Below are 26,117 nucleotides of genomic sequence, written 5' to 3' on the forward strand. Positions count from 1 at the left end.
GGACCATGTCCCCGGGCTGCGTAACTCGCACCGGCGGTGGCCGCCGCTCGAGCCCCCCCCCCCGCGGCGCCTCGGCCCGACGCAAAACACTCCCCAAAGACACCCTTCTCCAGATGTCGCTACGACGGCTCACTGCGCGATTTATGGCACTCGCCAGACCCAGTGCTCGAGAACCACTGCCGCTCCCTTTTTCGCCGAACAGCGTCCGGCCACCGTCTTCCCAAAGCAGGCACTTCCTGGAAGCGGCCAGGGTGCGAGCCAACAGCACAACATTGCCATACAACACATAGACAAAAACAGAGTGGGCCCCACAGAAGTCGGGGAAGGACGCACTTAAGCAACGAAAATAATGCACATATGAGCTTCACCAAGCCGAACATTCACAACGACCTTACACCCCGCACCCAAGATCGTTATTACAATCTTACTGGTTGTAATGCACGATTTACTCAAGGTGTCGTCGTGAATGATACATACACACAAGTGGAAACAATACCACATAAGGGAAAAATTAACTTAGAAGTGACGAATTGGTTACGTGAAAACACTCTTGGGCGCACGAAAAAGGTTCGGCATCACACACAAAACACGGCATTGAATATGGCATATATACGCGCCGTTGCCTAAACACTGGAACACACCGTAATGACATAATATCAAGCACTGCCAAGTATGTACATTCCATGTCAAAGCACATATAGTCTCTCCGGGTGACTCCCGGGCTCAGCCCCCAGAGACCACAGGGGGAACTACTCTTGCATCTCGTCCCCTGCACACCTTTCCCCGGACACCCAATCGGCTCTCGTGAGACGCGATAACGCATCGGCATTCACGTGCTCCGTGCCCTTTCTGTGGCTGACGGTGACGTTGTACCATGTTGTACCGTTGTAGTGCCACCGCCCAGAGGACAAGCTTCGCGCCCGCGGAGTGCGTCGTAGTTAAGTAGGTTAGAGGGTTGTGATCACACACGATATTTCTCAGGGCGTCGTAGACCCATGTGTCGAATTTACGAATGACCCAGACTACACCAAACGCCTCCTTTTCTATTGTTGCCCATCTCATCTGCGGCCCGTTAAAGCGATGGCCCGCAAATGATATGGGCCGCTCTTTACTCGATTCGGTCATTTGAGCCAAGCCAGCGGCTGCGGCGTTTGCGAGCGCATCCGTAAACAGCCAGTACGGCTCAGAGGAATCCAGAGTCAAAAACATCGCCGCCCTACACAGGGCTTCCTGCAACTCGCTAGATGCCCGGTCCGCCTCCACGCCCCAGGGGATTTGATTCGGCACCTTTCTCCCTGTCACTTCAGTTAGTGGTTTAGCAATTTCCGCGTAATCTCTTAAATAATTTCGGTAATATAAACAGAGACCCAAAACGCTCCTGAGTTCGCGCCCTGTTCGTGGTCTCTGTAGCTCCTTGATGGCCCTAACTTTTTCAGCGTCGTCACCATGTTGCCCTGAGCCTACGACACGTCCCAGGCATTTTATATGATGCGCCGCGACCTGGCATTTCTGCAGACTGGCTGTGAAGCTTGCCTCGCGCTTTGCGATTAGAACATGCTCGAGGTGTTCACTCCATGGTGACTCATGAGCAAGGAGCAGAGCCTCCTTTACTCTCTCACCAGGCAGAACTAGCTGCTCATAGACCCTGGCTGCACTTTTGTCCTTGTGCAAAAGCAGTCCGTCGCGCCTGCTTGCGTAACCTTGTTTCCATGCATCGACAAGGCTCAGATCTGCTCTCTGCGCCTCCCGAAAGGCCTGATTTTGCTCCGGTCTATTAGAGTCAAAGCTCGCCTCTCCCTGCACCACTGAGCCAACTTTGGCAGCTTGGCTTACATCTGCGCGCGTAGCATGGTCGCCTAAGCTCTCCTCCTCTCCCAAAATATCGGAGGTCCGGTCCAAACCAGCCTCGATCACTCGCACTTTGGCAGCTTGGTCTACATCTGCGCACGTAGCAGGGTCGCCTAAGCTCTCCTCGTCTCCACAAATATTGGAGGTCAGGTTCAAACCAGCCTCAATCACTCGCCCGCTTTCAATACCGGCACACGCTTCTTTAATCATGTGCCATGCCTCCGCCGAGAGCAGGCAGTCAGCCTCGTCTGTCGCTAACTCCTCAGTAAACGCGCAGATTACAGCTACTTCCCTAGCTAGGTGGACACTCTCGCCCGTATCCAGGCCCAGCTCAACGCTCGCTAACTTCGCCACAACTTTTGCGCCGAAAGCCGCCACCAGCGTCACATTTCCCATCTCATGTTTCGCGCTTTCGGGCACGGCACTTTCTCTGAGCACCGTAATCTCCGCACCCGTGTCAACCAGTGCCTTAATTGAAGCATCGCCGCACCTTAATCTGACATACTCCACAGCAGGTATATCGCGTTCTCTCTTAATTCTGGTTGATATGCCACCGCAGGGGGGCCAAAGCTTGCTGCTTTCGAATGACACCGCCTGCTCACAATCGGGCACCACCTCCGATTTCCGGTCTTTGCCGACCCGGTTCACGGTTTTTACCTGGGTCGCCGCTTTGTTGGGGCAGTTTCGCGCGAAGTGCGGTCCACTGCATACAAAACACGCGACCTGCGTTTTCTGCGGAGCGGCTCCCCTGTTCACCGATGGCACACAAGGTGCAACAACCCTCGCGTAATTCGTTGTGCTCGCCGTGCGCCCGTATTCTCCCGCCGTTTTCGACGTTGTCATCTGCCTCCGCGCAGACCCCTTACCCTCGATGTCTTCGTAAGCTTCAACGAACTTTGCAATTTCGTGTGGCGTTGCCCACCCGTTACCCTCTTCACGCTTAACATGCTTCCACGCTTCCTGGCTCAATGTTTGTTTAATTTGGTCAGCGACTTGAAGCGCAAACAGATCTTTGAAAGTTTTTACGCCTCGCGCCGCCGTATAGAAGGTATAATAGCTCTCCAGCCTAGACGCAAAGTGCTGCCAGGTCTCGTCTCGCATCGGTGTTGCAAACCGGAACTGTCTGAGATAATCGCCCGGTGACAGCCTCAGCTCGGACAAAATGGTCTCCTTTACTTTAGCGTAGCTGTTCAGTTCGTCAGTCGAGAGCTTAGAAAAAATGTGCCGAATCCTCCCTGCGATCAGCGGCAGTACCAGGTGACTTTTGATGCTCTCGGGCACTCCGTACGACCGAAAGACGCCCTCTATGCCCTCCAACCACACCGGTACCTCTGGATCCGATGGGATTGGAGTTAGAAGGCTTCTTAGCATTTTGGAAAAGCGCCCTAGGGTCTCCTCGCGGGATTCCGGATGCCTGTTTGGTGCTCTGTCATCTATACTTTCTCGCATTTCGAGCTGCCGCGTTCTCTGCTGCTCAATTTGCAACTGAAGCTTCAAACGCTCCAATTCCATTGAAGCTATCCGAGCCTCATGTTGAAATTCGAGCTCTTGCCTGTCTGCGCCTGTGCCCGACCCTACCCCAGCACTCGGCCCCGCAGCTTCCCCGTCACTACTCATGATCAGCACCCACTAGTCCTCGATTACAGCTAGTGGTCTCTGTGAACTATGCAGGGAAGTCACCCACCTTGTTTCCAGTCCCTGGAGGCAGATGAAAGGAGTCGCTGTTCCCGGTCGTCACCACCACGCAGCTCTCCACGGGTTTCCTCTAGTCCATCAGAGGGCGATGCAGTTCGGCCACTAGTCCATCAGTGGGCTGCACTGTCCGATGCGCACTCACAAGTCCATTAGTGAGCGCTTCCCGTGCGTCAGTCCGTCGACGCACTGTTCGGGCTCGGTCCGTTGGCCCGTCGACGCTTGTCTTCGCTACTCGCCTTCACGTGAGCAGCAGCCTCGCTATCCGTTTCTTCGCCTGACCCAGGCACAGTGATGAAGTCGTCGCAGTTCTGTGACGTCGTCGCAGTTCTGTCACCTTCGTGAGTTCCGATCGGTTACCGCCTATCTGCCACTGCCGTCCACCGAAGGCTTACCGAGAACAGATATCCTGTCGGCTGCGCCAGTAAAGTTTTTGCTTCTTCTCTTCTTCTTCTTCCGCCGGGTTCTTCTTTCTTTGTGGTTGTTGTTCGCTCTCGGCTCTTCCTGAGCCGATGCCCTGCTCTCTGCTTCGGTATCTCGGCACTAACGATGCTGATGTCAATAATTCGAACTGATTTATTTACAGGCAGATAGTAGCGGTTACAAGGAGTATATGGAGTACAAGGAGTTACAAGCAAACAAGGAAACGGCTTCACATTTACGAATGCGGCTGAGCAAGGCCTCGGAGCAGTCCGTCGCTCCGATCGGGCACCTGACGAGAACGGTCCGTCGTCTCTCAGGCCTCAGCTCACACTCCCCCGCTCAGCCGCACACATTATCACCCCCCAGCCAGCCGCGGGACCATGTCCCCGGGCTGCGTAACTCGCACCGGCGGTGGCCGCCGCTCGAGCCCCCCCCCCCCCCCCCCCCCCCCGCGGCGCCTCGGCCCGACGCAAAACACTCCCCAAAGACACCCTTCTCCAGATGTCGCTACGACGGCTCACTGCGCGATTTATGGCACTCGCCAGACCCAGTGCTCGAGAACCACTGCCGCTCCCTTTTTCGCCGAACAGCGTCCGGCCACCGTCTTCCCAAAGCAGGCACTTCCTGGAAGCGGCCAGGGTGCGAGCCAACAGCACAACATTGCCATACAACACATATACAAAAACAGAGTGGGCCCCACAGAAGTCGGGGAAGGACGCACTTAAGCAACGAAAATAATGCACATATGAGCTTCACCAAGCCGAACATTCACAACAACCTTACACCCACCTAACGTATCATTCCCAGAGTTTTGTCACCCCCATCATTTGAGCATTCGTTTGACTTGCCTCGACCTTCTCATTTAAAATTTTATTGGCGCTAATAGCTTACTGCATCATTGTCGGCGCGAACGTGCACAGCTTTTAATTCCCACTTCGCTTTACTTCTGCAAATCCTGACAATAGGAGAACAAGCGCATTAGAACTTCCAGCGGCGGCAGCCTCATCCGTATTTTCAATTCAATTCAATTCAGTCTTTATTTTTCTCGTGGACAGAGAAGGAGACAGGACTAAAAGCTCGTAAGCTTGACAGAGGTCATGACCCCTTTATCAATTTGGCAGTACAGTACACAGGCAGAGAGTTTCAATTTTCAAAATAAACACTGAAACAAAATAACAAAACACTTTGTAAAAAGCAGCGCTATGCATTGCAGCACAAATATAGGTATTAGAAAAACAAATAACACGTCATGGGGAAACGAAAAAAAATAATAGGTATGGCTTTAAACTCAGTGCAATATTACGTAATCTTGCTAAGGAAAAATCGCTTAATAACATCACTTGAATGCTGAAAAGGGTCAAACAATTCTTTGTTTAATTTATTTAATAATACTGGAAGAGTATAAGAAAGAGACTGCTCGGTATAATGTGCCCTAGGCGTCGGCACTAACCAAATTTGTTTATGTCTAGTCTGCAGGATATAGGTGTTTTTCTTAAGTTTTGCCAGATAACAAATATAATGTTCATCACTTTGTGAAGAGCGTTTATAGATCATTAAAATTCTCTAATTGTATAAACTATAGATTGGCAGGATTTCATATTTTAAAAACAAGTCATGTGTGGGGGAACAATAAAGAAGACCAGCAATGCATCTTATAGCTCTTTTTTGAAGAAGGTGAAGCTTGGATAAATTTGTGACAATCGTAATGCCCCAAAGGGTACAACAATATTGCAAAAGAGAGAGAACTAATGAGTTGTATAACAATAGCCTAACCTGGACAGGAAGAATACCGCGCAGGCGAAACATGACACCGACAGCTGAAGACACTTTCGATCTGATATAGTCAACATGATCATTCCAAGTCAAATGCTTTGAAAATATAACACCAAGGATTTTAACAGAATCTGCAATTTCAACAGTATCAGAGCTTAAGAATACGTTCAACGGCCTAGAAATTATCTTTCCATTTGGAAAGTGCAGTGTTATTTTTGTCTTTTTAGAATTAACCTTCAAACAGTTTGATTTTTCCCATGTATTTAATTCATTCAGTGTGTTGGTCGCTTTCTATTCAATGTCACTTTCTGATCTCCCGGATATGAACACCGAAGTGTCATCAGCGTAGGATACAATCTTTCCATCAGTTACACATTGCACAATATCTTTTATATAGATTAATAATAAGAGCGGTCCCAAGATACTTCCTTGGGGGACTCCTGCACAAATATTTTGTATTGAAGACAACGAATTTTTAAAGTCTACATAGTGTGTTCTGTTCGACAAATAAGATTTCATAAGATCGTGAGCTTTTCCTTTGACACCATAGTTTGGCAGTTTATGTAGCATAATTCTGTGGTTTATCAAGACAAAAGCCTTAGTAAAATCTGTATATATATGCCTGTACCTATTTCCTCATTTTGAAACATATCTAGTATGATTTCTTTTAGGTCAGTAATGCTGTTTCAGTGGATCGATTCTTTCGAAACCCGTGCTGAAAGTCAAGGAGCAGGTTATGTTTTTCAAAAAAAGATAGTACCCTACCATGCACTAATTTTTCTACACCCTTCGAGAACACCGGCAGTATAGAAATTGGACGATAGTAACTTATCAAATTCTTGTCGCCGCTTTTAAAAACCGGTGTCACTCGAGCCATTTGGAGTGCCCTTGGAAATAGAGAGGTAGGTAATATGAAATTGTAAATGTAACAGCGGTGCACATTAGGTGAAGAACATATTTAATGGGCTCTTTTTGGAGACCAGTTGCATCTACTGACTTGCTATTTTTAATACTACTTATGCACGAGAAAACTTCTGTGTAGTTCGTGGGCGCAACGAAAAGAGATGGTGAACAGCTGCTTCGCTTCATGGATTCAACGTAATTTTGGCTGCACTCTACCTGACTCTGGGATGCCTGTAAAATAAAGAAATTGTTGAAAACGTCAGCTAAACAGGTCCCATCAATTCGTTTCCCTTCATGCTGAAAGTTTTCGGAAGTATCACGGGTATTTTGTTGCAATAAGCAATTCAGTTTTCGCCAGATTACATCCGATCACTGTTCTTCAGGGCTCCAAAATACATTTGTGAAATAGGCGTCTCGAGCCATTTTTAGTTTTGATGTTAGATTATTTCTGTACGTTTTGAATTGCCGAAGCAACTCTTCATCTTCTGATTGTAAAAATTGAGCGTACAATCGGTTCTTATGCTTCATCATTTGGAGCAAGTCGGACGTCATCCAGGGTTTCCGTGCTTTTGATGGTGTGGCTGTCTTTCTTAGAGGAAAATGCGCATCATATATAGCCTTGAATGTAGTGATGAAGTTAAGCTAAGCGGTATCACTACTATCTGCCTCTAAAACGTGGTTCCAGGTCTGTTGGCTAATCGCTGAAAGAAAGGCTTCAAGATTTTGTTTTTCGTTATACATTGTGTATAAATTATTTGCCTTTTGTAATTAACATGAACAGCCTTATCAGCTACCATGACAATTCCAAGATGATCACTAATATTGGTATAAACTACGTCTGCAGTTACTAAATTACTGTCAGTATTTGTAATGAATACATCTAATAAAGATTCACTTTCTAAAGCCCCTCGTGTCGGCTTCGTTATTACGCTACAAAAACCATTAGAAGCAATTAAATACTGAAGTTCTTTTTGAGATTGACTCAATGAAAGCATATTTATGTTAATATCGCCACCTAGAACCATATCAACCCGCTGTGGTTGCTCAGTGGCTATGGTGTTAGGCTGCTGAGCACGAGGTCGCGGTATCGAATCCCGGCCATGGCGGCCGCATTTTGATGGGGGCGAAATGCGAAAACACCCGTCTACTTAGATTTAGGTGCACGTTAAAGAACCCCAGGTGGTCAAAATTTCCGGAGTCCTCCACTACGGCGTGCCTCATAATCAGAAAGTGGTTTTACCACGTAAAACCCCATAATTTCGTTTAGAACCATATCTATCGATTGATCAGATGCATTGCTAAAAATTGTTTCAAGAAATTCAAAAAAGCGATTAATGGCACCATATGGTTGCCTGTAAATAATACAGAAAAGTTTGTTGGAACTTCGTAGAGTGAGCACTTCGTAATCACCAGTTGTCGTCGTGTATTCTACGACTATTTCGCACGATAATGTTTCTCTAAGCAGAAGCGCGACGCCGCCTCCCCTTTTATCTACCCGGTGTTGATAGAAGCACTGATAGCCAGGACGGTGAAATACAACTGATGCTGGTGTGTACCAGGTTTCAGTTAACATGATCGCTGTAAGTGACACACCGAAAGTATCTAGTAGAACAGCTAAGTCATCTTCTTTCTTTGTTAAGGATCTGACGTTTAAATGAAAAACGGATAAAACAGCTTTTTTTGGTTTCCCTATATGCTTAATTTGATGTGGCTCATAGGCCATGTCGAGAAACAAATTTTAGGTGTCAGCAGGCATAACTACAAAATTTGATGCAAATAATAACACTTGGTGATCGCTATGACTGCTGACGTATCCCTTCTTTCTCACTTCAACATTGTTTTAAATTTCCACTGTAAACACCATGCGCATATACAATATATTTAAGTAAGCACACAGGAAAATGTTTATTATGTTTTTAAAGAGAAGGAGGTAGCCAATTAAAAATTATTTTTAAAGTTATGGATAGCTGATGCCTAGAGAATGAATATGTTCGTGTATGTTCACCTCGCTTCAAGATGCTTTGCGTGGTTTTCTCACCCTGAAAAAAAAACCTGCAAACTTTAGTGACCCCTTCGGTAGAGCCATTTATCAACGGCGTGTGAAATGCATGTGATAGATATGTACGTGTCTCAGTCTCACTTCCATTTCCAGTAAGCAAAGTTAACGACTCACTAAAAAACCCTTCTAATAATTTGTAACATTTATTAGGGAGGGAAACGTCGTCACTTGCATGCAGAGGTCATAAATATATACAGGATGTTCCAATTATCTATCATTCACCAAGATTTTTAAAAAAGCACTGCGTTACTCGAAGAAAACCTACTGCATATTGTTTCCAATATAGTGGAGTAGCTGCCAGTAATTTTTTCGTTACTGAGATTTATTAGGTAATTGTGATTAATTATCTACCTCGAGAGTATGGGCCGTCCAGCGGGCCGAGGATGCCGCCAGGACCGACGAACTCCTGGCCGTCATCTAGGCGGGGCCTTTGGCCCTCCCCACCAACTCGCAGGGCACACAATAAAGTTCTTTCCTCCTCCTCCTCCTCCTCCTCGAGACGTACTATCGTAATTATCAATGTGCCAATGAGACATCCGTAGGCACAGCCAAGGGATATCTAACTGCGGTATATTCAGCTAAGTACTGATTACATACTATTTTTTCCAACTGATAAATAAACCCTGCGAAATATGGCGAGCACCACATGACTGCGCTCCCGCCCGCATCATAAAGCAGCGCCCTCGAACAGGCTCCTTCTGGGTTAGGCCGAACGGAATGGAGTAAACAAAGAAAGAAAATGCACCGCCCAAGCACTCCGTGCAGACGGTTAACTAGCGAAGATTAAACGTGCGCCACGGTGTTTATCACTAGGTTAATTCCGATGGTTCATTAAACAACGGCTTGGTAGGCGGCCGGATCCTCGGTACGCAGTTGCTGCTTGCGCTGGCCTGTACGAGCCTGTTCTCGTGCCCGGGCTGCAGCATTGGGGCGGCGCAGACGAGCTCATTCCCGGTTCTACTCGTGGGGTTGCTGATCGAAAGCTGCCTGCTCCTCAGGAGTACGTATGACGCGTGGCCTCCCCATTTATGTAGCCGGAGATAAACGGCTGCGCGCCCGCTCGGCTGCGACGGAGGGCAACGACGTCACTACTGGCGCAACCAATTGCGTGCCTCTTTCTCGCTTTTTTTTTCGTGCATTCGCGTGGGGTTGCACCGGAGGGGTTTAAGGCGTACAGGCGACGACGGATGGACGGACGAATCGGCTAGCCATATACAGCTTCACTGTAAAACATCGTGATCGAGCTAGTGCCTTATCTGCCGGGCCTCGGCCGAAGTAACACGACGCGTTTGCTGTTAGTTGGAAACAAACTGTGATAGCTGTTGTCTTAGCCTAGATAAAGTGCACGGACGGTTGTTGTTATTCTTTTACCACAAAACCTGGTACCCTAAAAGTGAATTGACAACGTCAGTGCAAATGTTAATGTACGTTTTGTTTCGTCCCAGTCGCCATGCCTTTCTCTAAATTTACGCCGGTGCTATGATCGTTCCCATCTTCAATCACTCACTGACTGGACAGCATTAGGTGGACGAAATCCTTGAAGGAGTGGTGGATGAGTTTCACAGAGAGGTCCCGCTATCATGTTCTCCGTTTCTGTGGTATCAGCAAAGTGGGCCACCAGCACACAGCAGCAGCCAAGCACGAAAGTGGTTGGATGCGACTTTTCATGCGCAACAGATCGGAAGGCACGGGCCTGTAATTTGGCCGGCCAGGTCACCTGACCTGTCTCCACTCAATTTATTTGAGTTTATGTGTAAGATAGTGCTTACATGATAGAGACGGACGTCAGATTAGTTCAGGGCACAGATAACGGATGTCTGCCGTCGAGTGAGACTCAGGCTGTGAAATTGAACTGTCTTCTACTATGAGGTTTTGTAAATTCTCATATAAGGCTGTCACTTCAGTGAACAATGCTTCGAGGTCACACGAAGTTTCTTGAAAGTGAAAGAAATATATATATATATATATATATATATATATATATATATATATATATATATATATATATATATATATATATATATATATATATATATATATATATATATATATAGCTGGTCTTCATTGCGGTTACTGAGTGAATTATACAGGGTGCCCCCAACTCTATATGTATTAAATGTGGTTAGGAAAGCTGGCTGAGCCTCCCCCCCCCCCCCCCCCGGAAGAATGAAAGCTTTCCGCCTATGCTGTAAAGGATGGATAATCGAAAAGGCCGATTTTCGGTGTTCTGCAGTACATGACATTTGTAATCGGCTTCTGCTACTGGAGGGAGGGAGCCATTTCCGGGGGCGCCATATCATAATTAATTTCATCACCGCTCAGTGTCGCCAGGCTGCTTTAGGGTTCAACTACGACATAAAAGAAATTCAACTAGAAGAAAAGAATGAGTTGGGAAACAACAAGTGAGAGGTAGAGAGAGGTTAACGAAATTATTTGCTACTACACCGAATGCGCTCAAAATTTACCAGCTTGCCCTGAAACGCTACGGTTTAATATGCAATGCATAATTAAAGTTTAAAATTTTCGTTTCATGGCTGCTTTAAATAAATGCTTTGAGACTTGAGATCTCGGAACGTCCGGATAAACCATGGGATAAACTTACGAGAAATCTGCCCGTTTAAAACTAGTCCGTTTCCCTCCAAGCTTCCCATTTTAGTTGGTGCTGCCACCAAGTGAGCGTATTTCGTTCTCAAGGTCTTAATGCTAGCGTTTCTTTTCACAAGATGGCGCCATCTGTCTGCTTTCGTTAGCGAGCTTCACTGGCTTTCTTAGGCGTACGACGCTGGACTCGTGCGCATATGTTCATTCCACCGTCACTTCCCTTCGTTTAAATGTATGCGTTGCCGCCAACAAGTGGCATAGAGCGTCGCCGAATGTATGCCGAGGCACCGCGACGGCGACGACAGGCCGAATCAGAGGAAGCCTGTAAGGCTCGTTCGGCTGCCCGCAGCTGAAGCGAAGCGCCTACAGCATGCAGGAGAGTCAAATGAAAAACGCCAACGGCGGATACGACGAATTTCCGTCTGATCAACCGATTGATCGATCATATTATGATTGACTTAAATTATCTCAACCACGTAGACGCGCTTTTCCTCATAACGATAACTCGCAAGGAGTTCGCCTAGCGATGATGAAAATGTGTTCTTTTGTAATTACGCGAGAGCAACTATACAACTGCGTCTGGCAGAACACTTCGCTTCGATTTTATTTCCACTGGCCTATTGTATTTTTTTTTTCTTTGCTAAGCCGTTAGCAACACGCACGTGTTGCCTTGCTTTGTGCGCGAAAGTTTAATGTAAGAACGATCTAGAAAAAAATGAAATAAATACATTTTCGACGATCTCATTTAACTGCCTATGGTTGACAAAGGTGCCCGCTGCATCTCGGAGCATCACAATTCAGGTAATACATTGCAGCTCAATTGGATTACTTGTAAACGCTTGAAAGTAAATTTGTAGTCAAATTCGCTTGCTTAAACTGTTATTATTCTCGTGCATAGCGCCATAATCAGTTTCTCTAGCGGACGACATGTAGTTAGGGTTACCAAACGTCGCACACGTGGCGGGAAATCCCGAATTTTTAGCTAGTGTTCCAAGGCTCCACTGGATCCAGCCGAGACGGCCGAATTCGCCAACCCATCCTTCTTTTTTCACAGAATAGTAGTCAATAATTACGCCAGATTTTCTTTTTATAAATCATGAGAGCTCGGTTGCAGCTTACTCTTTTGCATCCTGTTTCATTGTTGTAAACATTAAGGTTGTGGTACTATAGTTGATTCGTTTTAAGCAGCGCCAAAAAACACACGAACAAGAAAGAGCACAGGTCCAGCGTTGTCTGTACTCTTCCTTGTCCGTGTGTTTTTGGTGTTGTTTATTGTGAGTGACTCGTACCAACTAGGGTTCGCACCCAAACCCTTCTAAGCACGATAGTCCCATTGTAAGCTCTAACGATTCACGGTACCTATATTTGTATTGGTAGCCATTGTTAGCCAGGCAACTACTGCGCATTGAACGTAGGGACTGGCGGCTCCCGGCAGTCAAAGGCTTGATGATCGCCAGTACCCCCCCCCCCCTCCCCCCCTTCCTCTACCCCCTTCCTCACTTCGTCCATTCCAGAGTTCGCAAGCTTATATATCATACGAGCACAACTTTCCCGTTTCCAACATACTGCACATGCGGTACAGGTCATCCCACACTTTCTATTGAATTTTCATGCGTGTCTTCTCACATCCGCGAATTTGGTAAGAAAGCGATGTTTAAAAATGTCCGACTCAGAAAAGTAAGGGGCAGACGATAGCTTTTGTTTAGTAGCTTTTGTGACATTCAGGAAGACTGCGCACTACGCACGCACCCGTAGAAAATGTATAATCATTGCGTTCTGACTCTTACATCAGTACAGGCAGTTATGCGGTGCTCCGGTAGAGCTGAGAGAAAGAAACTTAATAGGGATGACGAGGTGAATAATAAGTAGGACATGGGGGAAAGTTATCCATAGGCTGAAGAGCCTATCACAGAGACGGGTTATCACCCATGCTCAAGTATGATGCAGAGATTTGTTTGGTAGTTGCTTTAATCCTGGCCGCGAATTTAGTACAGGACAGGTACTGGACAACCGTTCAGCATTTTTGTGCCCATTTTGATGATCTTTGACAACACTTACTCTTGCAATTTCCCCGGTAAAGGTTCTTTCGTAACGTATACGATTGACAAGATAGGAAAAAAATGCATACAGAGTGTTTGACCTACCTTGGGCCAAAGTTTAGAAATATGCATATGCTACGTCGCTGGACAGAACCAAGGTAAGGTTGTTTGCCGTCACTTGGAGACACTCAGATTAGTTTTTCAATTTCGCCTAATTAGATAATTCGTCTTAATCAATTAACAAACATCTCGATTATTGCAACTAGATGAAAAGTGTAAATGAGAAAATTGAAGGTAACATGAGAAACTCCTGGTATAGCTTTTTGTTGCTCGATACGTGCTACATAAGAGTGCTTTCCCGTGCGCGAAAGATACCCGCGAATACACGCAACACTGTCTCGTGACTGCCCGCTCGAGGCACTTTGCGTGTATTCGCGGGCATGTTTCACGCTCAGAAAAACGCCCTTATGTAGCGCGTATTGAGCAACAGAAACTGTATAGGGAGTTTCTCAAGTTGTTATATAATTTTCTCACGGACACTTTTCATCTGATCGTAAGGTGAGCCATTTATTAAGACTAATTGTCTAATTAGGTGGAATACAAAAATTTATCTCAGTATCTCCAAGGGACGGAAAACAGCAGTACGTCGGTTCTGTCCAGATGTTTGCATGTTTTTTAAAGTTTGGCCCGAGTTAAGGGAAATACCCTGTACACAACAATCACAACATGCGCTAAACTTAGTTAACTGTGGTGTACGAGCAGCCTCCAGAAATTTATTACGAACACGATAATGTCATGTCATTTAGATTTCATTGTCGAATGTTTAAACACGATTACAGACCGATTTATAAACGTTGCCACCCACTCCGACTGTTCGCGTGCAGGCATTGAAGTCCAGAAAGGCAGATGTCCCCTCATCAGCGGCAACGACATTTCGCCAACCTTCGGCGCCGCCTGCTTACCGCGTTTTTGTTGCAGCGCTACAATACCGCAACGATATCAGACTGCTGGTGCCTCCTGAAACTCTCGATAGACGGGAACATCAGATATGCGTGACGCGCATGCTCCAAGGTTCTTGGGACATGTCATGAAGAACGAACGGCTGACCGCACGGGCATTCACGGGCTCGATTCGACACTGGACTTTCGAGTTGGCTGTTTGCCCCGCTGCCGAGTTTCCTTTTCGCTGTTTTCGCGGGCATAAGCTCGCTCAATAAGCTACATCACTCTATTGCTTTACGACGCGTCACTTCGGCTTCCTGTGCACCGCTGCCACTACGGGACAGTATTCGGAATGCATGTAGCCTGCAACTTGCTAGCGAAGTCAGCAATGATGGCCCTTTCTTTCTCTTTCTCTCTCTCTCTCTCAGTGAACATTTCAAGACATTGAAGAAAGCAACGAGGACCAAATTTTATGCAACTATGGATTATTCCATGCAGAAATTTTTTGCCTGAGGCTCCACTTATTGACAGTCTATGCGCTCTTCACGTCTGATGCATGCCTGAATATTGATGACCGATTCTCGTTAACTGAATGCGCAATTAATTAGACGTCACGTCTAATATTTTGCGATTTCATGGAATGAGTGTCATTAACCCGATGTACTTTTGTTGCTAGGTGGAAACATATTAATGAAGAATGAGCATTGCACAGCTTCTGATTATCGCAGCCGGACTATGTGTGCTTTCCCCTGGCGTTAAAGGTTAGTTTCGTTTCGCAGATGGCTTTTTTTCACAGTGATTCTTCATATTGGAACACATTGGTAATTAGTACATGCTACAATTAGGAAAGCTAAAGTACTTCAAAGATACCAGTTTCAAAATACTTCTTTTCTTTTGGGATAATTTGATAAGTGTATATTAGTTTCAGCGAAAGTACTGAGAGCATGAGAAGACGCAGACCAGATTATAAATTGTAACGCCAAGTCAGACACACTGTTGCACTCCTTGTTGGGAACTGGCAGCATTTCTTCCCAAGTAATTAGTTATCAATCCGCTCAGACAAATGACAGGTACCAAGTTGCAGAAGCTGCGGCAGCGATGACGTCATCAAATGTAGTCCCAAATTTGTTAACATTTCGCAGTTTTACTCGGCCATTCATCATAGCTGTCAAGAGTACGGCAATAAACACCGAGTACTTCGGAAAGCGCAGATACTGCGTGTATATGCGAGACACAGTACGGACAGCACGAGGAATGCCTGTTAAGGCCCAACTACGCGGGCCTAATCGCAGGCGCCTCTCTACGCGTCACGCGTCCGCGAAGACGTGTCCGCCTGTCCCACGCGTCTATAATCGAGGGGAGACGCCCTGGAGGCGCGGTCGCCAGGCAATGCCTGATTCTGAGCGTACGAGACACAAGTGGGCTGTGCGCCGGCATGACGTAACTGGCATGTAAACTTCCAGCACAGGTGAAATATTTGTACACACACAAATGGTGCTTGTTTCTCTATTTAAAAAACAATGTAGTACCACTCTAATATTGATAAACAAAGAAAGTGGCATAAAGAAGTTAAAAATTGGCCGGCGATTACGATACTCCTTAATGCAAAAGTTGAGCACAGCTCTACACGTGTTTTCATTTCTCGATATAAATTGGCTGGCGCTGAGAATCTCTCTCGGGCGGGACCTTGCAAACGTAGCGAAGAATAACGCGACTGCCTCGCTAATCGGGAGATTACGACAGGCAGCGAGTAGTTGACGCGAGGGCGCGATTCACAGCAGTCGCCGCAGACAGACCTCCGATCATGCAGCGCGTTGTTTTCATGTTTGGTATCGTGCGAGGCGCTCGCCGCATGCCATCGATGAACAGACGACGGCGCCAGACGGCGCTAAAGCCCCTTGATAATTTGAAAGTAGCGACACTCTCCTCCTCACGGCGCTTTCCTCCTCAATTCTCCTCACCCGCCGGCTGCGCACGGCACGCTTTTCCTCCTGGGCTTCCGCGGACGGGCCGCAGGATTCTATGGAGGCGTGTTATTTTGGGCCAGTTTCGCGCCCGAGTGGGGTTGAAAATTTTTAGAAATACTAATACCAGCATCGATAATGCTGGAGGCAACGTTTATGAGGAGGTTGGTTTTTTCTTAAAGCTGTATGAATGGGGTATACCGATGTAAAGGGAGCTTTGAGGCGAGTTCTATACTCCAGACAATTTTTCTGCCTCATGATCAGATGCTTTACTTCGTGCGTCTGATATAGTATTGCTTGTGACACATCCCTTTGTGTGTGGCTTATTAAGCGAAGGCTTTAGACCTCTGTTTCAAGGTGCCGTTGTGAGCTACAGAAAATATCACGTGACCGAAGGCGGGAAGCGAACCATAGCATGTGCAGCCGCGTATAAGAGATGCTTAATGATTAGCAAAGTAATGATTGATTAGTGATTTGATTAAGATGAATTCGGGTGCATTGAGGAGGGTTAAGGTGGATTAAAGTCGATGAAGGTGCATTAGGGTGAATGAAGGTGGATTAAGGTGCATAAAGGAGGGCTAGGTTGGATAAAGGTCGATGAAGGTGCATTAAGGTGAATGAGGGTGCGTTGAGGTGCATTAACGACGATTATAGCGGATTAGGGTAGAATAAAGTGCATGAAGATGGATAAGGGTGGATTAACACGGATTAAGGTGCATTAAGGAGGATTATGGTCGGCTAGGGTGAATTAGAGTGAATGAAGGAGGATTAGGGTGGGCTAAGGTAGATGAATGTGGATTCGGGTGGATTATGGTGAATTAAGGACGATTATAGTGGATTAGGGTGGATTAAAGTGAGCGAAGCAGTATTAGGATTGATTAAGGAGAATTAAAGTGCATTAAGGAGCGTTAGAGTAGATTAAGGTCATTGAAGGTGGATTAGGGTGCATTAAGGAGGAGTATCGTGGATTATGGTGAATTAAAGTGAATGAATGTAGATTAAGATCGATGAATGGAGATTTGGTGGATTAATGTGCATTAAGAGGATTATATTAGACTAACCGGGCTTAATACTCAATGAACTCTTATTCACTTTGGTCCACCCTAATTCACTTTAATGCTCCTTCATCCACCTTAATCCAGCCTAATACTCCCAATCCAACCTAATACAAACCAATCAACCTACATCGCCCCTAATGCACCTTAGCCTACCCTATATGGTCTTAATCCTCATTTATCAATCCTAATTCATCATAATCCGCCTTCATCCACCTTAATCCTTAATCGTGCACAATAATCCAACTTAATCCTGCCTAATAGTTCCAATCTACCCTAATACACCCTAATCCACCTCTATCGGACCTAATCCAGCTCCATGGTCCCTAATCCACCCTAATAAGTTTTAATCCTCCTTTATCAACCCTAATTCACCTTAATCCACATTATTCGACCTTAACATTTCTTTATCCAACTTAATCCTCCTTAATCCTCGTTCACGCACCATAATCCACCCTAATCGCTCTTAATACCCTTTCATCAACCCTTCACCATAATCCACCATAATCCGCCTTAATTCTCCTCCACCCACCTTAATCTTTATTCATGCATCTTAATCGTTCTTAATGCACTCTAATCCACCTTAATCTTCTTTAATACCCTCCAATCAACCCTAATCCTCTCTAATCCACCTTATGTCAATCACTAATGATTCATTAACTTGGCTAATCATTCTCTTACACAGGGGTGGACATGCTTTGGATCACCTCTCGCCCTCCTTGGGTCCCTTGATACTTCCAGTTTACAACGCAACCTTGAAACATAGAGATCTAAAGGCTTTCAGCTTAAAACTTAAAAAAACTCAATGTTGACTAGCTAACGCTCATCACCTGCAATACCACGGGTATACTTGCCACTGATTTTTTTCAGGGCGCGAAGTAGAATCTATAATGCTGCACTTCCGACTGAATAACAACAGTTAGCGACCTGCGAGGTGATCGAGCCGCCCCGCATATTAAGCATACTGAGGACAATCGCAACAATAACGCTGGTGAGCAGGCTGGAAGAATGAAAAAAAAATGCAGCATTACGGTATGCTTTGCTACGAGCTATAAGAAAGACGCTTCAGCTCGCAAACAACGCTGTTCTTTGTCAGAACAAAGTTCTTTCGGCCAATGTCATGCAGCCACTGCTTGCTGCACAAGCCGTCACGCTTTCCTTGTGGTATCATAAAAACGGCATAACCATCTTCAGGCTTCTTGCGGCACTTATATGCGCAACAGCCCGGCATAGCGCTAGCACATAGAGCAGGAAACACAGCGTACAACGTTCGCTACGCCGAGCTAAAGCGCCGAGCCAGCCGTGCTCAGGAGGAAAATGGCGCCAAAGAAAAAGAAAAACACAAGCAAAACTCAAGAACCGCGCGTTCCCGAAGGCAACGGCAAGGAGACCAATCGTCGTGCAGAAAAACGGGGGCAAAACTGGTTGCCGCGGGGGAACGCGCGACGGGCGCGGAGGAGGCGAGGAGGTCGCGCGGCGGCGGCAGAGTTCAAAGAGTGTCGCTACTTTCAAATTATCAAGGGATTTTAGACGGCGCGCTTATCTGGCGCCATCTCGTAGCGGTCGCCGCAAGTCTTGCGCGCTGGTACGCTTTTCTTCTCACGCTGCGCTCCGCGTACGTTTTCACATTTCCCTGTTTTCGTTCGCTCGGTTACGCCGAAGGACAACGCCGATGCTCGCCGCAGCAACTGTAGCCTAACAGCTGCGCTATAAAATAAACTTTTCTCAAAGCCAAACTAAACTAGAACATTTCTTCTTAGGATTATCTAGCCAACACTGTGCTACGTACATAGAAGCGCATACTTGTGAGCGTATCGTGTTGGGCTTGCCTTAGTCACACGCGTGCAGATTCAAAGGTGTTATGCTATGCATATCCCATGTGGTCGGGCCTTTACTGTTCTCAGTCACATTTGCAGCCAATTAGACCTCTTGGACATTACCGCATTGTAACGCTTAGAAGTATCTTCGGGTAATTTTATTGCGGCGAAGTTTTTAGTTCGACGTAGTGAGCAGCTTGCCCATTTTTTTTTTATCACGCTTCAGCGGGTCTTCTCCATCAGGCTCTTATTTTTCTGCCCGTTGCTCCCCTTCCCATTTGAAGGGTAACCAGACGCAAGCGTTTCCAGTCAAGCATTACCAAATTTTCGCCTCTTCATTGCCACTTTCGCTGCTTATGCCATTATGGTTATTATGGTCACTTGACTTCGACGCGAGCTTTGCAAATAAATGACCCGCCGTGGTTGCTCAGTGGCTATGGCGTTGGGCTGCTGAGCACGAGGTCGCGGGATCGAATCCCGGCCACGGCGGCCGCATTTCGATGGGGGCGAAATGCGAAAACACCCGTGTGCTTAGATTTAGGTGCACGTTAAAGAACCCCAGGTGGTCAAAATTTCCGGAGTCCTCCACTACGGCGTGCCTCATAATCAGAAAGTGGTTTTGGCACGTAAAACCCCAAATATTATTATTATTATTGCAAATAAATGAGCTTGCAAAGGCCTTGTACGTGGTTTTCATGACGCGTATGTTTCTTGTGATTTAATAATTCCGACAAAATTAAAATATTGCCTAAAAAGAGCCGATATATAGAAATCGCAAATAGAACAAACCACTGTTGAGGAGCAAAGAGGAAGAAAGAAGCAATGAGAATGTTTCACAATAAAAAAAATTCACCGACGATTACAATATTGCCTAATGCGAAATTTGAGCGCATTTCTATACGTGTTTTCATTTCGCGATATATTGGCTGGCGCGGACAGTATCTCTCGTGCGGCACGTTGCTAACAGAGCGAAGCGTTGCAAAACAAGTAGCACTCAAGCCCAACGATAGCGGCGAGCAGAGTCGGCGATCGTCGAAAATCTGATCTGCGGGTCAAGCGCGTCGGCTTTCATACATGACTCGTCGAAGGTTCGGTGTCATCGCTTGTTCCCGGGTGACTTCGAGAAAGCGCTACACAATTCGCATCACGCATGCAATCAGATTGCAAATGTTACGGCACCATCTCGTAGTCTCGTGCGGCACTCTGCTTTCCTCCTCGCCCTTTCTTCATACCCTCCTTCTCCGCTTTCCGCCTCATGCTTTCACTGTAGCATCCTCTTCCGTTTTCCTCCTCGCTCTCTATGACTTCATCTCCCGCTGCTCTCCGCGCTCGTTTTCATCTTTCGCTGCGCTCGTTCGCTCGGCTACGAGGGACAACGCCGACGCTGGTCGCAGGAATGGGCGCCTAAGAGCTGCATTCTGAAAAAGAACGAAACATTTTAGGAGAACAAAACAGTGTACGACGAATATAACTGCTCATCTATACATGAGTGATAATTATGAACGATCTCCAGCCATATTGTAACATTTATTAGAGTGAGTTCCATAAAGAATAATCGCACGAGAAAGTCACCGTGTATTTCATGATAATTGTTCACATTTTGTAAATGCCATCAGCGAAAGTAAATATCTTGCATGTAATAATGCACTGCATTACGCGGCCACAGAACTAAAAAGTCAGTCAATTCCTTCGAGCCGTATTCTGAGGAAAATAAATTATTTCTATAATTCATAAAAATTCTTTATTACCATGCTTGGGAACAGCTTTGTGAGCCAATGCCCTGCGCAACTGTTCTTGTGTTCTTCCATTCTAGGATGCTTGCCAACAACGCACAGGATTCGCTGTACTCGTACAGACTTCTATCCAGAGGCAACTTGTCCGGATGCTGACAGCCCAAAGTGCCATGCAGGACACGAGGTGTGCGCCTGTAGGCCGAATATGTACAGGAATTACAGAGGGAAATGCGTCCCGTTCAGCCATTGCAATCCGAGAAAAAAGCGGGGGTAATTGATCGCACTACGAAAACAAATAGACTCAGATGGAGTTGCAATGGTCAGCCTGTTTTCTTTCTGCGCCGTCATTAAAACTTCTCTGTTTGAACCATCGCTCTTGGCGGCAGCCAGTGTTGCGGCTCGAGGTGGCGCTTGGGCCAGGAATCCACCAAGCCCATCGTCTACGTCCGGTAGTAGGAATGAAGGGGGAAAAAAAAGATTTATTTTGCATTATTTACACTGGCCCCAGATGCGCAAGCCCACTCCAGGCGAAAGCATATTAAACGTATGACTTCACATAAGGACACGGCAGCCCTCTCCGCATGAAAGGACTCCGATTTTTATCCAGTCGTCTTCCCTAGGCGACTATACTAGAGAACCTGATGACTGTATCACGGCTAAACACAATCGTCGACTCAGGCACCATATCCTGCGCAGGATTTCACGCCTATCCGCCGAACTCTGCAGCCGCTGGCATGGAACAGGTGACCATAAATAAACCGGGGAATCCAAAATCGGGCACCTTCTCCGGTCGCACTCGACGTTGGCCCTTTTCATCATTATCAGGTACAGGTAGAGGGGCCTTTTGTGGACCCGTCAGCAGTCGGTGTCAGCAATGCGTTGAGTTCTGGACAGGCGCTGATGAATGGGTGAAGTTGCCTCGTGGCAAACATCTAATTAATGGCCTAGGTCGGGTTGAGAGGTAACAGACACCTCCACCACCAAGAGATTCGACCTGAGGATGGCAAGCTGTCAGGTTGCCCGAAGCGTCAATGTTCGATCGCGACCTAAGGGATTGTTCTAGAAGTGATGGCTGATGTCACACTGCAGGTCGAGGGTACAGCCCTCGATTCGTCGTGGCCTTCTTCCTGGATATGCATAAGCACACGCACACACTTTAGGCGTTCCCGAGCGACACGCCTACAGGACGTTATGATCGCCGCATCGCTTTGCAAGGTTCTACCCCTCTCTCTGTCTGTGTCTCTCTCTATTTCATTTGTCGTGGACAGCTCTCTGCAAGGCAGAAATAGGCTGCCTATCTCGATAACATCGATAGCGGTACGCAGAAAGCACGTTCCTAAAAAATACGCTGAGTTCGTTGCCTAGAATCCCCGGCTCAGACCATCTGCATTCTTATTCTGACTCCCTTTCCTAAACTTGACCTCGAAGTTGTATTCCTACAAAGTGAGACTCCGTCTCAGCAGTCTTCCGTTTTTTTCCTGACATTTGCTTCAGTCATGCGAGATGAGGGCAATGATCGCGCTCGAGCGTGCATTTCATACCTTGGATATAGCATCCCAGCTTTTAAATGGCTCATACTATGGACATACACTCTTTCTCCGAGATGCTAAACACCTCTTCTTGCGGTGTCAGTTTTCGACTGAGGTACAGCACGGGGTGTTGTTCAGCGCTTTCATTGGGTTGGTCAAGGACGACACCTGGACAACGGCTGCGGACGTCACAATGGAGACTGAATTCTCTGCAAAAGTCTGGCGAGACAAGCAAAGGCCGTGAGGACAGGAATTTCCTCGCAAAAGAATCCACATGTTCCAAATAAGACTCGCACACTTACTTTTCCTTTCTTTTGTGCACAAAGGACCCGCACTAAAGAAATAACCAGAAAAAAAATGTTGCGTAAAATACGAGCTCGAAACTACACGGAGGTTCGACCTTATTTCTAAGTAATTTCACGACAGGAATTTCCTCGCAAAAGAATCCACATGTTCCAAATAAGACTCGCACACTTACTTTTCCTTTCTTTTGTGCACAAAGGACCCGCACTAAAGAAATAACCAGAAAAAAATGTTGCGTAAAATACGTGCTCAAAACTACACGGAGGTTCGACCTTATTTCTAAGTAATTTCACGCGCGCTCTAAGCATTACTCGAAACGCTGTCGCCTTATGAATACACGTGCCAGACACGTACTAACGCTTTGCCTCTTTGTGTCCGTGCAAGACACGCTCTAAAGAAACGGTTCCAGCACTTTATAAAATTGTGGGACCCAAATAACGCGTCTTTCATAAAAAGGAGAAATAGAAGAAGCATGCGCTTGAGGCCGCCTCGGTGGTACTGTAAACACTACTGAAATTTCGAACAACGGCGATATATTCATTCCTTTACCACTTTTTCTGCTCTTACCACTCCATCAAATGGCTCATCGATGCTCTGAAGGGGTGGGGAGTGTTAGCTTGTGTCGTCTTTTTCTCTCTACTAAATTCACAGCAGGCACCCTTATCCCCAGGGGATTCGGTGCTCTAAAGAGATTAGTAAATTTGAAAGTGTAAGGTGAAACGAAGGAATATTTTATGCGCGACGGGTAATTCGAGGCAGCGGAGAATCTGCAGTGGACATACATGGATAGGTCGACGGTAATGAGATGATTATGATGACAACCACAACAACAACGACGATGGTAATTACAATTACATCACAATACAACGTCGCCATATGGAAAACTGATGTATAATATTGGCTGGCGTTTTGTTTATAGGCCCAAACATTCCACTGTGAATATTCCCCCCGAAGTGAGCATGAGTGATCGCGAATGATTGGCGACGAATTAATGTGGCTGTTTGATAGTAAATTACGTAGGCAACCACAACTTTTGCTTAAGTTTAAAAAATGCTTACGACAATATTGAGACAATGTTTTATCTTTCATTTTTCTTGTTTTTGTTTTGTCCTAGAAAATATATTGTGCTCTGACTGTATATTTCCTTCCTTTCGCTCAAATCAATCAACCTCCGTCGCGTATTTGTAATCCTCGGGATCTAAAAAGGAAGTTGGAACTTGTTTTTACGCTGCCTAAACTACGCAAGAGTTCATGTTTTGAGTAGATTCCTCTTATAAAACATATAAACAATCATATGAGGACGATACTGAACTCTCAACATCTCGATGCTGCTGCGCGCAAATTTTTCTGATAGCATGCGCATAATACCTAAATTTGGATTGCACAGTACGTCATCGTTTCATTGGAGCAAGCACAACAATAAAACAAAAGAGTTTGCTAGCTCTTATTTAATTTACAATAGATTCGCATATTTTACCCATCGTGTTGGCTTAGTGGCCGTGGCATTGCGCCGCTAAGTACGAAGTCGCGCGGGCTCGTATCCCGGCTGCGGTGGCCGCATTTCGATGGGAGCGCAATGCAATAACGTCCATGTACTCAGATTTAGTGGCACGTTGAAGAACCGCATGGGCTAAAAAAATTTTTCCGGAGTCCCCCACTACAACGTAGCTCATAATCATGTTGTGGTTTTCGCACTTAAAACAGCACATTTTTTTTTCTTTCAGACTATCTCTAAGAAATTCCGCTTTACCCTTTCTAGCTGTCAAAATTTTTATTTTTTTACATTGCATCACATTTCGACTCACAACTCTGTTAAAACTGACTTGTCACGCATCTGCTCAGGCGCATAAAGTCTTTGAGCCATCAGCCCGATCCAAAGCCTCTCTCTTTTCTCTTTGTTTTCTATAACCTTTCATTGCCCGTTTCATCAGCTCGGGCCACCTGCAATAAAGAGGTCTCTAAAGCAACCACATGTGCGTCCCTTGTTTTCCTTCCATTTTCAAACGAAGCTTGTGTTGCCTCTACTCTTGTCGGTGTCGGTGTTGCCGTACAAAAAAAAAAAAACCAAGCCACGAAAATAAAAATTGCTTGTCCGGTTGCGAGTCCACCACGCTAACCAATTCAGCCACTGTCGGTTTTTCTTTTTTCTTTTTTTATGGTATTTATCACAGTAGCATCCAACGCTACATTCACCAGTTGTGAGTAGTCACTGTCGGTTCATCATGCGCGCCCTTTACAGCGGGGTTTTATATGCATGAAGTAGCAGACGCAGTGCAAGGCGCGAGCCAATCACAGGCGTCCCCTCTCTCTGGATGAGGGAAAGGGTGTGATCGCGTGTTCGCTCGCCTCGCGCCCGTCGTTTTCCGCCACCAGGCCCAGCAGTCAGTTAAGGAAGGCCACGTTTGGTTCCTTCTGCCGAAAAGCAGGCCACATTGAAGGAACAGCAGCGGGAGCGGGTCGCGCACCGTGCGTTCAGTCGAAGAACAGGCGACATTTGATGAATGCAGCCGGGAAGTCGCTCGAGAAAAGGATCGTCGTCGGCGTGCCGACCTCGCCGTGAGGAGGGCGCGAAGCCGAGGCGTTACGACAGCGAAGAGCCCCGGATCCCGAGCTTCGCGTGCACCCCTCTTTCTGGTAGGGCAGGGGTTATCGTTTTTACAGCGAAGCTGTTAAGGACTACATTCCCCAGGATCGTGTCCGTGTGTTAACACAAAAGAATAATCATCGCGATTGGATCCAGCGTCGTCGTCTTCTTCCCCAGCTGGCTTGTTGGAGCCCCTCGGCGCCACCGCGCGAACGCGCTAGTGCCAGATATCCCACATTCTCGATGGGGGCGAAATGCGAAAACACCCGTGTACTTAGATTTAGGTGCACGTTAAAGAACCCCAGGTGGTCGAAATTTCTGGAGTCCTCCGCCACGGCCTACCTCATGATCAGAAAGTGGTTTTGGCACGTTAAACCCAATAATTTTTCCCCTATTTTAGTGCATGCACATTTTCGAGCACAAGGGAGAAGGTGGAGGAGGGTAGGGGGCTGGCACATGAGACCGATGTCAGGAGACCGATGACCTCAGGTCCCACCAATCCAGGCAATTGTTGCCCTTTCTCTCCGACGGGAGTTTAGTCGAAACACACGCACATCATTGGGCACAAACAGGGAAACTGGGATCGTACATTGACTCCATCTCCGCCGTGGTCGTACCAATTTGTGTGGCTTACAGGTGGGAAGAATTGTAGCTTTTCATGGACCTCATCTCCGGCGTGGACATCCAACATCCCATTTGACGAGGCCGACGGCTCATTTCCCATTATTGCTTTATCCATGACCGTAGTTTTGTCGTGGTGTAAACGGCCACCATAACGGCCTTGATGGGCTCTTCGTGACGGTCAGGAGAAACAACGTTACTATCTTCAAGCGAGCTGCCTTGAAACGAATTA

General features: G+C 46.5%; 1 long non-coding RNA gene across 1 annotated transcript; it reads left to right on the forward strand.

The window, feature by feature from the left end:
- Window positions 1-11,961: 11,961 nt before the first annotated feature.
- LOC135912856 (uncharacterized) lies at window positions 11,962-21,220 on the forward strand. The gene is made up of 3 exons (XR_010567804.2): window positions 11,962-12,100; window positions 14,956-15,040; window positions 20,929-21,220. It is a non-coding gene; the product is annotated as an uncharacterized lncRNA (long non-coding RNA).
- The last annotated feature ends 4,897 nt before the right edge of the window (window positions 21,221-26,117 follow it).

Source organism: Dermacentor albipictus, chromosome 3 (genome assembly GCF_038994185.2).
Source record: "Dermacentor albipictus isolate Rhodes 1998 colony chromosome 3, USDA_Dalb.pri_finalv2, whole genome shotgun sequence".
NCBI classification, from domain to species: domain Eukaryota; kingdom Metazoa; phylum Arthropoda; class Arachnida; order Ixodida; family Ixodidae; genus Dermacentor; species Dermacentor albipictus.